Source organism: Micromys minutus, assembly GCF_963924665.1.
Source record: "Micromys minutus genome assembly, chromosome: 5".
In the NCBI taxonomy this organism is placed as follows: domain Eukaryota; kingdom Metazoa; phylum Chordata; class Mammalia; order Rodentia; family Muridae; genus Micromys; species Micromys minutus.
In genome coordinates, this window is record NC_137974.1 from 66,782,995 (window position 1) to 66,796,854 (window position 13,860).

Consider the following 13,860-nt stretch of genomic DNA (forward strand, 5'->3'; position numbering starts at 1 on the left):
TCTAAATATTATTCTGCTTACTTAGTTAACATAACCTGTGCCTTTAAAAGTTACAATGAGGAGAAAATATGGTGGACATGTGCACAGTGCCTAGAAAATAGGAGAAACTTCACTCGTTAATTCTTTTCCTGCTCGTTGATTAAAAATTGTCTCTTCCATGTTACACTTTGTTTTACATGTACTTTAGCTCATTGTAACTATTAAGTTTTCAAGGCATACTATCAAACCTTGAAAAAAAATCAAGTACTGACTAAAAAATATATTCATATAGTTTTATGTAAAAATTATGTTAAAATCTGAAAAAAAGTACTGACAAAATGTATAATTTTAAGCAAAAAATGTTTAAAACCTGTACATTTATCTTTGTTTTGTAAAATAAATTTGTTTTTTTAAAAAAATTGTCTCTTCCACAGTGTTAAAGAAATGTATGATTGGGAAATATAGAGAATTAACGAATGTTAGCCATGAAAAACAGTACACATGAGTGTCCTGTATTGTGAATAGTTTCCCTGAAACACAGACACATACCTTGTTTCTTTTGTTATCTCTGCCTGTCTGCCTGCTACACTCCTGGAATTCAGCAGATGCAAAGCAGGCCACATGCACCAAGCTCAAAATAATTACCTTCGGCCTCTTTATGCAAAGAGATTACTGAGTCGGACGATAGACACTTGAAATACTGGTGAGAGAGACAAGCATAAGTAAGCATACAAGAACTATATATGATCATTAAATTAGATGACAACTTGTCATATGCAGTTGGAATTGTTAGTCCTAAAGCAGGGGTCCAGTGAGCATATGGTTGAAGGATAAAGAAACCAGAATAAGGAGAACCCAGCACAGAAGAGAGTCACAGATGTGATAGGGACAAGATCCTGAGTCAGAAAAGACCAGTCCTGGAGGAATAGAAGGGAGGACAATAAAGCAGGGTCATCAGGAGGGGGACAAGATGATCCCAAATAGGACAGAGTCAAGGAGGGCAAGGAGCACTATTTGATTCCTCTGCACCAAGAAACCACTAAAGAAAAGAGACATGGAGGTACATTTGCATTTTTAAAACATTACCTGTGGGTGGCAGGCAGGGGACTGGGTGGCAACCAGGGAGAGTGAGCACAGAGAGTCTGACTGGAAGAAATTAAAATGGCCTGGAGCAGTGTGAAGACATAGTGGGAGTCAAAAATCTGAACATATTCAAGATGTGCCCTCGGCCCTGAACCTGGAGGTCTGTGTAGAGATGCAATGCAGAGTCTGTGAAGAGGAGAATGATTAGGATTCCCAGAGTGGTCTGAGGTGTAAGTCAGGGTCCATGGATCTATACACTGACAGGAGAAATCTGTGCAACTCTCGAGGTGCTGTAAGCATACAAAACCCTTACCATCAGCATCTAAGATCATATATATATATATATATATATATATATATATATATATATATATATATATATTATTAGTTAATTATTCTATTTGAAATGTTTTTCTAAAACTTAAACATATAATGTTGTCCTTTTGTTTTTATAAACATTAATTTTATTTGTTGTGTGTATGTGTGCGTCTCTGTGCCTGTGTGTATGACACGTGTGTATTCGTGCCCAGTGGAGGCCAGCAAAGGGTGTTAGATCCCCTGGAGCTGGAATTGGGTATAAGCCCCCAGTGTGAGTGATAAGAAATAAACCCAGCTACTCCGGAAGAGCAGCAGGTGCTATCAGCTGCTGAGCCATCTCTCCAGCCCCTAGTTTTTTTTTTTTTTTTTTTTTTTTTTTTTTATGTCAAAGTTTGGCTTAAAAGTCAGAGATGGACACACACATGCACACTCCTAGAAGGTCAATGGACAAAGTGCCAGCTAGTGTCTCCTCTGAGGAACAAACAAGTGGACTGTGACTCAGGGTTCTGCACAGATATTGAAAATATTTGATTTTAATTTCTAAATAATTTTCATGTAGAAAAATAGTTTCAAATATCAACAGCTACTGAGATGTATCCTGGCTGGCAGGTGGATTTTTTTCTTAGATTTATTGATTTATTAATTGTTAGATTTATTGCTCCTATTCATGTGTACTCTGACATCATTCTCATGAACATCAACACAATCCGTCACACTTGAATGGCATTTATAAATAAACGACACTACCCTTTGCTTCTCAAACGATATAGGAACATGTGTCCATCCTACCATCATTTGGATGAATAACATTCACCAAAACATGTCCTGGCTTGGATGGTAAATTAAATGGTCACCTTATGTGTGCACAGTTATAGCAATTTGCAAAAAAAAAAAAAAATATAATCTTTCTGGCTTCAAGGAACAGTTGGCTTTCATGAGATGTTCCTGAAAGTAGTTGGCTGAGATGGAATATCAGATTTGGGCTCAAAGTCAGCCAAATACCTATTTTAATCTTACATTTGGTAAGGTTCCACTACTGTCATTTACTGCACGAGGAATTCCACGTGTGGGGATGTTTCTGTCCTAAAACCAGGAAGGACTATTGTTCTCCTTTCTTCTGAAAGGTCATTCTGAAATTAATATTCTTCTCTGTTTCACTTACTTACTTTCAGCGTGTGTCCCCTGACTTGCTGCCAGAGTTCACGGCCTCTGTTGCATGCTTCTGATGCTGGTCACCTTCCATATTAATCAAACTTGGAATGCTTGAACAGCAGTGTTTTGGAATCTCTCCACGGTGTATTCTTTTTCAGTCCCTGTTTTTGTCTTGAATAATTCCAGGTCATGATATTATGTGATATGAATAGTCCCATTGTCGATGCCTTTAGTAATGTCCTGGCATTGTTCTTTGGAGAATGCCTTCTGGGGCTCTATGCTAAGTGGACTGAGGGCCAACGTTCTAATGTCAATCACTCTAGTCAAGCCCTGTGTTGTCCTCTTAACATATAGCTCATCTCTCTCTAAAAATCCCTCTTACACATTGGTTTATTTTCTCCTTTTTGAGTCTTCTGCCCCAATCCTAGGTGTTCTGTTCTTATATCAAAAGATTAACCTCATACCCTGTTTTCTACCTGCTCTCATGAACAACATTCTTAACATCCCCATAGATGATATGGATCCTAAATATGTAGACACAGACTGTATAATGGTACTTATATGGATGTTTTAAGAGCTGATCATTTGGCAGACAACCAACTGGTGTGCTCTTCTCTGGGTAAAACCATTTCTCTTGTTCTCAACATGGCTTACAGTTCATTGTGAAGGGATAAAGCATCATGGTCTTTCACACTATCAACTTTAGCGTGTCTGTGCTTGCTGACTTGTTGAGCTCCTGCGTAGTTTCAATCTTACAGCATCGTGCTTACTTCAGAACTGTCAGATTGGAAATGTTGACGATTGCCTGTGTGGCCTCTATTTCTCCTCCTCACCTCCACAGATAGGTGAATTGCCCCAGCTTTATCAAAATTGGTGTCTTAGACCATTTGAGTCAGACTTGCATAGATATGGTAGTTTATAAACCACAGATAGGTATTGTTCAGACTTCCATAGGCTGGGAATTCTGACGTATGAAGAAGGATGATTGGGAATCAGTTAGAACAATTTGCTACAACATACAACTTGCCTTCTTTTCCTACATCCTGATATGAAAGAAACAGAAAGCAAGATCCATGGCTCTTTTAAAGGGGTACTGAATCTACACATGATAGTTCAACACTAGTCAAATTATATGCTAAAGAGCTCATTTCTTTATTTCATGACATTGAATATTGAGTTTAAACATGAAAACAAGACAAAATACAAAGATTCAGACATAGCATTGGATGTATTGGACTTAGATGTATAAAATAGTCTAGTGATGCACCTCAGTAGTACAGAGCTTACCTGAAGCATGTGGAAGACTCTGGATGATCTCCAGCCACAGACAAAGTACAAGAGAAAGGGAAGAAAATTATATATATATCACACCCTTTAAAAGTAATAAAAAAGAAAAAAGTAACAATGGTAAGGTGCTAGAGAAAGATGAAAACATTAATCAAGTATACACATGTACACATATACACATAGCCAGCCAGTCAATCAGAATCAACCATCTGACACACACACACATGCATGAAAATGCAACCCCACACATATATACATATACATGCATACCCATGCACAGATATACACTCATACACACTTGTGGGCACACACACACACATCTGTATGCACATGCACACACACACACACAGATGGGGAGTCAATTTAACAGAACATAATGATGATAAAAGGGTGATAATAAAATTCCTGGATGACTGGATTCTGGTTCTAAAAAAATGGTTTTGAATAAGCTATTAATATTCCTGGACCACCATCTCCTACTATGTAAAATTACTATGCTTTAATGGTCCATATATTTTTAATATTATCAAGCATGAATAGTTAGAAAGCAATCTGTTGGCAGTCAGTAATTAATGGATAGTTTTAAAAAATATTCTGCTTGCAAAGTTTTGTATTATTTAATAACATGGACATTTTATATGACTATAATATAGCAAAAGGGTAAATGCCAAAGATTTAGAAATAGTAACTCAGAGAGTTTATACAATTCAAAACCCAAGTTTAGCAAACTCATTAGATATTGGGGAAAAGCAAAACAGAGCCACAGTGCAGTTCCACTGTGAACCCAGTAGAAGAGTCAAAACTAAACCATGGTAATGCCAAATGCTAATATGAAATGCAGACAAATTGATCTCGTGTGGGTTTTTTTTTTTTTTTTTTTTGATAAAAATATGCATATCAGATACTTTTCTGCTGTTACGATAAAATACCATGGCCAGGGTAACTCCAGGGAGAGAGGGTTTATTTTGTTTTTTGACTCCAGAAGGTTCCGAGTCTACCATGGTGAGGCAGCACAATAGCAAGAAACACTGCCGGGAGCAGAGAGTTGAGACCAGTCACATCTCAGCCACAAACACAAAGCAGGCAGAGCATCCTGGAAGTAGGGGGAAGCTACATAGTCCCAAGTGATCTCCAGTGGCTGACCACCTAAACCTCCCCATGCAGTGTCATCAAATGGGAACCAAGTGTCCAAAAATATCCAAGCCTGAGGGGGACATTCCTCATTCAAACATCCACAGAGTATACAATTATACAGCCATTTTGGAAAACTGTTTAGAAGTTTCCTATGAAATTGTACGTGTTACTTACATTATCATATACTTATATTCTTGAATATTATTCTCAGAAGTATAAAATTCAGTGTTTTTAATATAAACCCACACATAAATATTTATGGTAGATTTATTGTCGATAGAAAAAATGAAGAGAGTAAAAGAATCAAGTGTCTATGGATGGCTAGAGAAATGCTGATGTATTCTTACCTGTTGGTATTATTAAGTAGTACTCAAAGGTTCTAAAGGAATGACACTAAGTGAAAATGGATCAGTCTGAAGAATCATATGCCATAAGTGTCCATGTATAAACTATTCTTATTGTGAAATGATTTCATTGATTGACAGAGTATTGGGATGAGGTGATAGGGCAGACAAGAATATCCAGGGAAGCATGAGGTCCCTGTGTCACTGTAAATTCTATATTTGGCTTCAGTAGCAATTTCTTAAATCTGTGTGTGAGTTATAACTTTGAAAAAAATTCCACCTCCTGCATGAGCCTTTAAAAATGGAATAGCTTCATAGATATTACCTAGGTGTCAGTCTCTGGTTCTGAGACTTTACTAGTTGTATGCCATGTCAAAGTTTAATGAAACTTAACTTTTGGTAAAAGCAATTTTATTATTTTCACAATATTCAGTCTGACAGAACACCATGTGTTATTTATTTGAAGCTGTGATTGGGAAAGTCAATATTCTTTTTAATTTCTATGACACTAACTGATTAATTGTCAATGATTCTGCTATGCGGTGTGTTCAGCATTGGGGCCTTACTCTCAAGTTCTGGAGTGTAACCATGAACATTTATCATAGTTGTGTTTTTCATCTCTTCTCTGTAAAATTGTTAAAACATGCAATGAGTATAGTCTAAACATTATGTTCAGTATTGAAGGTAAACGCAAGCATAGAAGAGTCAAAAAGTCACAACATAGTGATGTTTACTTAGTCTGAAGAAACTGTAATTCACATGATGAAACCTGAATTCCATTTCATTTGAGTCTTAAGTTCCTGTATATTTTCATCAATTCTCAAAGTTAACAGTCTATCTTCAGTAAATCTGAGAAGTGTGGACTATAATATTTTATATGGTTTTCAGTGGGATAATTTTTTAGTGAGCATTTTCAAATTACGTGGACTGAGACATGAAATCTGACTCAAGTATTTAGCTGACCATAGATCAGCTGTGTCCTGAGACTAAGAAACTAACTCACCTCATGTTCTCTCTCCAGAGAACGTCTCCATTCAATGAGTGTTCAATGCTGTGAGAGAGAAATATAAATGGGCCTTTATTATATTATTTTGTTTAAAGACGGGACTGCCTAACAATAGAGACCCATATGAAATTATTGGAATAGATTTAACTGAGACTAAAACTAAACAGTTTTAACTATTATATTAACTGTACTTCCCCACTATTCCTTTCTATCCTTCCTTCATCCCTGATTCCCTCCAGGTGTTCTCAGAAGTACATCACAATACTCATGCACGCTAATTGTCAAGTATTAGACTGTTTTCCAGGAAACTGAACTGCATCTGTTGGTACCAGAGAGAAAGGAGAATGTGCATTTGAGAATGGGATACAGGATGTAACCTACCTCCTCTATAGCTGGAAAGGCAGAAACCATCACTACCATGAGGTTAAAAATGTGTAATACTTTTTGCTCAGCGGCAATACAAGTAGTAAAGTGTTCCATATATTGAACTGGAACACAATACCACTCTTGCAGTATTGTAGGTACTTGTGAGACATGGGGAAAGTGTAATTATAGATTATGGAGTTTGTTGGTTGCCACTAGTTTTGATTAAAACATTGGAAACAGACTAACAGGAAGCACTGACTGGAACAGGGTGAGTACCCTAATTAAAACTTAGTTATAGGTGTTGTACCCATTACTGACAGCTGCTATGGTTGCCATGCCTGAAAAGTGTCCATCCTCCTAGTACCTAGTTACCAAAGGGATGGTATTAAGTGGAACTCTTAAGAGGTAATTGAAACATGAGGTTAACTGACTTCTAACAGAAGCTTGTATTTGATTAATTTGTCTTTCCAACTGCTGATGAAACCTGCTGATATCATAGTTTTGAATTTCTCATCCTTCAGTAGTGTGAGTAAATAAACTTCTGATCTGTATAAATTACCCTATCTCAAATATTTTGCTATAGTAGCACAAAATAGTCTAAGGCAGCAGAATATAGGAAAACCATAAAAGAAGAAAAAGGATGTGTTGCGACCTAAGTGGTTAAATTCTCAATCTCAGCATATCTGCTATGCCAAGATCAGGTACTGAGCTGAAAAAAATTGGAACCCTGAGGCATGGAATGAAACTTGTATACACACCAAAGACCAGCAAATATGTTGTCCAAGAGAATACAGGGCTTTTGAACTTACAGTGTATCCAAAAGACCTGAAAAAGTGTGGTTTTTAAAGGAGACCCACAAACTCATACATGTGAATTCTTGGTCCCTAGTAGGTGGAACTGTTTTGGGAGGAGATAAGAGATTGTGAAAATAGGTGTGATCTTGTTGGAAAAGTTGTGTCCCCGGAGATGGGATTTAAAGCTTCAAGAGCCCAAAATTAAACTCAGTGTCTCCCTCTCTGCCTCCTGTTCATGGATATGGAAGTGAGTTTCTACAGTTATTGCTACAGCACCGTGCCTGCCTGTCTGCAAGCATTCTTCCTGCTGCAATGGACAGGGACTCGCCAACTTTCATTGTAAGCAGCCCCGAATCAAACACTCCCTTTTATAAGTTGTCTTGGCTGTGGCATCTCTTCACAGCAATCAAATAACATGACTAAAAAAATCAAGAAGCATGGGATCTTGTTTTATCACCCAAAATTATGAAAACAGAAAAATTTTCTAATCATTTCCATCTTCAAGGGAGTATCCCCATAAAAGACGGAGTATCACTTTTCAGAATACAATATGAATTCTAAGTGAATGAGGTACAATTGACTATCCCTCAAGACGAAGTTACAGAACATAGTTCAGGAGTGTTGTGGCCAAGTTCTAGAATCTCTCTTACATAAAGTCCTCATTCATCGCCCACTTATTTGTCTAATTAGTTCGTTCATGGTGCTATAACAAAATGCAATATACCAGATAAATTATAAGCAAGAGAAATTGATTTATCATAGTTCTGAATGTAGTGAAGGCCAACATCAAAGTATATGCCTTTCACTGTTGTATTCGAGGAAAAGGCACTGACGTTTCCCGACCCACTTCCTCTCCCAACAATTTGCTCCCATGCTCATTGATTGAAGCAGAGCACCAAAGAGGAAACATCAAACACCACACAAATATTAAACTTTATATCAAAACATTTCTTTCTGATTCTTATGGTCAGCTTTATACTCTGTGAGGCTTATCATAATGGTCATTACTTATTTGCTTATGCAAAGAAAAGAACAGAAGAAAAGAAAGAAGGGAGAGTGGAAGGTTGCAGAAGATAAAGATACAAAGTAAAAGTAATTTTCCTGGTGGATGTGAAGTGAGTTTGCTTTTCTGTGACAAAATGTCTGGCAATAAACACGTGAATAAATGAGGAGTTTCTTTTGACCCAGGGTTTTCTTTTTCTTTTACATTTATTTATATATTCACTTTATAACCCAATATCAGTTTTTCCTCTCCTCTCAGTACTCCTTAATGAAAGTTCTCACCCATTCCATTTTTGCTCCACTACCACCACCAACACCACCACCACCACCACCACCACTACTACCTGGCACATCAAGTCACTGAGAGACTAGGCACATCCTCTCCCACTGAAACCAGACAAATCTGTTTATTTAGGGGCACAGGATTCACAGGTAGGCAACAGGCTCAAGGACAGCCCCTACTCTAGTTGTCAGGGGACCCACTTGAAGACCAAGCTCTTCATCTGCTACGCATGTCCAACCCTTACTCACTCAATGGTTAGTGATTCAGCTTCTAAGAGCCCCCAAGGGTCCAGGTTAGTTGACTCTGTTGGTCTTCCTGTAGAGTCCCTGTCCTCTTTAGATACCCCAATCCTTCTCCCAACTCTTCCTTAAAACTCTCCAAGCTCCATAAAATGTTTGACTATTGGTCTTTGCATCTCTTTCCTTTGGCTACTGGGTAATAGAATTCAGGCTTGTTTTTTGCCCATGAGATGGGTCTCAATCTGGGGCAATCATTGGTTGGCCATTCTCACAGTTTTAGCTATAGTAGTCCCCACAGACACTCTGGGGCCTCTCCCCATTCCAGATCAGGGATACCACAATTGAGCCAGGTATGCATGACAGATAGCAGATTGCATGGGCAGTCATGATATAGCATTTGTCACATACAGTTAAATTTGATTAAAACCAATTAGCATGAAACAAATAAACATTAAAATTTACATCTTTAGTTTCACTATCTGAAAAAGTAACTTTTATTCACCTGATGCGTTTGTCATCTCAAAGACTTGCTGTTGAATAAACTCTTCCTTTCTAGATCTTTCTGAACTCTGGCTGGCTGGTTCAACTCAGCTGTTCTGGCCCAAACTTCTCTCCAAGTTTGAAATAGGCTTCCCGTGGCTACTGACTGAATTGCTTTACATGGGCTCAAGCTATAAACTATCTCTGGCTCCTTCTCTTTCTCTGGCTCATTCTATCTTTACCTGCAACCTGTCTCTAAAAAACTGCCCTAGTAAGTTGCCTCCTCTCTCTCTCTCTCTCTCTCTCTCTCTGTTTGTCTGTCTCGATTTCTAAGTTGCCTCTTTGCCTGTCTCCTTCTCTAAGAGTTGTGTGTATCCTATCTCTGACTCTTTCTGTCAACTGTTTCTCTGATTCACTACTTTGTCTGCCCCTCAATGATTTGCCATTTTTAAACATGGCTGCTCCTCTCTATACATTATCCTTACTTTCATTGTTTTGAATAAAAGTTACACACTAAGGGCATGTCCATATTCTGACAAGATCATAGTGTAATTCAGGGCATGTCTGAATTTCAGCCAGGCTACAAAGGCCTCCAAGGCCTAGTTGTCCTCATGGATGAGAGAATCTGCATATACACAAGTGATGTTGTGTAACCTTGCCCACCCATGTTATTCCTGATTGGTTAAATAAGGATGCCAACTGCTATTAGCTAGGCAGAAAACAAAACAAAACATAGGTGATGCTTAAGATTCCAGGGCTTACAGGTGAGAGGAGAACCATGGGAGAAAAACGAAGAGAGAGAGAGAGAGGTGGGGTAGGGGGAGAAAGAGAGAGAGAGAGAGAGGTGGGAGGATGAGAAGATGCCATGGGTTGTTAGATGAGTCATGAAAACATTGCCATGAAGGCTGAACAATTGGAGTTAAGAGCTACCCAGATGGAACATAGTAAGTTATAAGTCAGAGTTATTGATGGGAAAGTAAATTCTAATAACACAAGGAGTAGATACCTGCCCAGCTCTAATGCTGGTTGAGGCGTATTATAAATATAAAGGCTATGTGTCTTTTATCCAGGAACTGAATAGTCAAAGGTGGAGTGGAAACCACTGATAGAGATGAACGGAGGCTGAACAGTGAAAGTGGAGTTGAGGCCCCTGATTGAGATGAAATGTTTTCTAAAACAATTATAGTGAAAGATACTCAGCTGCATGGATTTATCTTTCCCACACTCACTGTTCATTATGTTTCTCATTTCATAAAATGTTAATGGATATCCACTGTCATATTTTGTGCAACGAGTGGGAATATGGGCATTGTCTCTGTCAAATTAAGTTTATAATCTAGTTAGGAATAATCAATAAATAAGCAATTATAAATACATAAAATGTATTATGAGTGAGAAACAATACATGGTAATCTAATACCCAATTGTGCTGAGAAGCTTTCCCTAAAATAAGTAGGAGATATCTAGGCCAAACAGTGAGGGGCAGAGAAGACACCTGGAAAACATTTTATATGAGAACTTAGGATCTATCAAGAAGTGAATTAATGCCCCCTTGTTTTAACTAGCTAAATCTATGGCTGAGTGTGCAAATAAAGCATCTTGTTTCAGTAGTTGATATGTGGCTAGTGAAACTCAGTGCCTAAATTTTAAATTTTGTTTTGTTGTGATTAGTTTTCATCACATTTAATTGTGTGTGATAATTCGATGTTATATAGTTCATCAAAGTAGTGGAAAGTCACTATAGTTGCAACAATATTCTACTGGACTGTTCTGTAGAAACCAGTGAGTATGGTGAAACTAGAGGTGTAGTTAGTGCCTAGAGCAAAGGTGTGTAGATAACAGGAACGATTATCATTTTTATTATAAATGGAGGTGTGGTCACAGAAAAGTGTCAGGTGTGATGACATGTGTCTTAGTCAGGGTTTCTTTTTCAGAACAGAGCATCATGACCAAGAAACAAGGGATGGAGGAAAAGGTTTATTCAGCTTACACTTACACATTGCTGTTCACCACCAAAGGAAGTCAGGACAGGAACTCACAGAGTAGGAACCTGGAGTCAGGAGTGGATGCATGAGCCTCGGAAGAATGCTGCTTACTACTGGCTTGCTTCCCCTGGCTTGCTCAGCCTGCTTTATTATAGAACCCAAGACTACCAGCCCAGGGATGACACCATCTACAATGGGCCAGGCTTTCATTCCTTGATCACTAAGTGAGAAAGTGCCTTACAGCTGGATCTTAGGAGGCATTTTCTCAAGAGAGGCTTCTTTCTCTGTAATAACTCTAGCTTCTGTCAAGTTGACACACAGACCAGCCAGTAAACATGGTCACCTTATATTGTACAAAGATTTCACTGAGGATCATGACCTAAAAATTTAAACAGGAAAAGCCATTGAACTAGATAAAGTTATTTCTCATTGGGGAACTAGCATCGGGGCATAACTCAGATGCTAAAACCTGAATACATTCTAATCTCTCACAGCAGATGGCACGGGCAGAGGATGTGAGCAAATTCCAAATACTTTACACCACCTCTATAACTACTTATTAATAACCAACACTATGTAGGTACTCTGGAAGTAGCTCAACAGCTCTATCATTTGGAGGATAATTAAAAAAAAAAAAGCCTATACGTGTTCAGTTATCTGCAATGTTTTCTAAATATTTTTGGTCTGTGGTTAGTCAGATTCACAGACACAGAGGACTGACTGCACATGTGCTTGTAATTTGTGTCATATTTTATATAATATTTGATTCATTGTCTCGTTTACTGCACTCAGTCTAGAGGGCCTCTAAAGCCTTTGATTTCTTCTGTTCAGGGTCATAAGCAACAGCCTCCAGTTTCCTTTGATACTTCGGATACTTTATTGGCTAGTCCTATATTCCCAATTTGAACTTTCATTTTAAAATGTCTTCATCTTTACTATCTACTATTCTTCAAAGCCCAAACTATGAGAATTTGTTTCTTACTTTTCATGCTTTTACTTTCTATCTCTCTTATTTACCTTCTTCTCTCCCTCCCTTCTTTCTTGCTTTCAGGGCTTCTCTGTCTCAAAACAGAATAACTTTCTAATTAGTAACTTTAGCTAATTATAACACCACTAATTCCTCATATATGGCTTAATTAGTGGGATCTATTCATCTACCCATAATGTGTTTTAAAATAAATATAGCCCATTAAGCTGAGTCATACTCAAATTATAAAAATATCTTTTGTAGACTATTTACTTGTATCAAAAGAAAATCCTCATAATAACTATGTGCCCAAACTACAAACTCCCAAATATCATTTTCCTGGTAATCTCTCTGGCTTTTAGTAAGTAACAATACAGTCGCACTTCTGAGAAAGGAACTGACTTACAGGTTTTCTTTCACACATTTGTGTTAATATAATAAACTTCCTTTCCCAGACAAGGAGATAAACCATCCCTGTTTTGCCTCAAGCATTTTCTAGGAACTGTAAAAAGCATATAATTTAATGCCAAGAGATGGGTATGTAAATTCTTTTTTTAAAAAAAAACCTTTGCTTCTTCATAGTTTGAACATAGAGTTTAATCAATGCAGAATCACAAGTCAATAATGAAATGACAATAAATGTGAATGTGATCACAACAAAAGACCCATGACCACAAAACCAGGACCCTGTCATGTCCTAATGTTGACAAATAAAAACCAGGGTAAGACAAGTCCGTGCAGTCTGCACCTTGCTTTTACAGTAATTGATACGTCGTCCCTGGGTCAATTTCATCAATATGACTTGAAGGTCCGTGATGCCACTGGACAGATAATGCATAAGAGCAATCAATAGAAAATTAAGAGCTACACAGAAACTTGTGTTTCAGTTTGACAGTTAACGAACTTAAACATTATCACACGCTCTCAATGAAAAGAAAATATAGGAGACAGAAAACAATAGTGTTTTTATATACATGGTCTCTGGGTATAAGACTCTGAAACACTGAGAGGCAGATGAATCCAGAAGATTATAGATAAGGTCCTGCTCACTAGGAGGACCGGAACTGCTCACTGGAAGGACCGGAACTGCTCACTGGGAGGACCGGAACTGCTCACTGGGAGGACCAGAACTACTCACTGGGAGGACCGAAACTGAACCCGGGAGCTGGTAGGAACAAGTTGGGAGGGCTCTAGAGATCCATGATCTTAGCTGTATCCTCATATTTTGTTATTTTTTCTCTGTGGTCTCCACAAGATTTCATATTGAGGAGTCAAGACAAATCCTCTCTTGGCTGTAAGGGGCTAAAAAGAAAATCAAGTAAACACTTCAAAACTCCCCCAATTGTTCTTCGCCTGTACAAAATATTACGTTCTAGGGATATCAATTCACCAAAGCCTTCTCTCTCATCTAAGCATTTATCACACTCCACCAGGCAGGAAA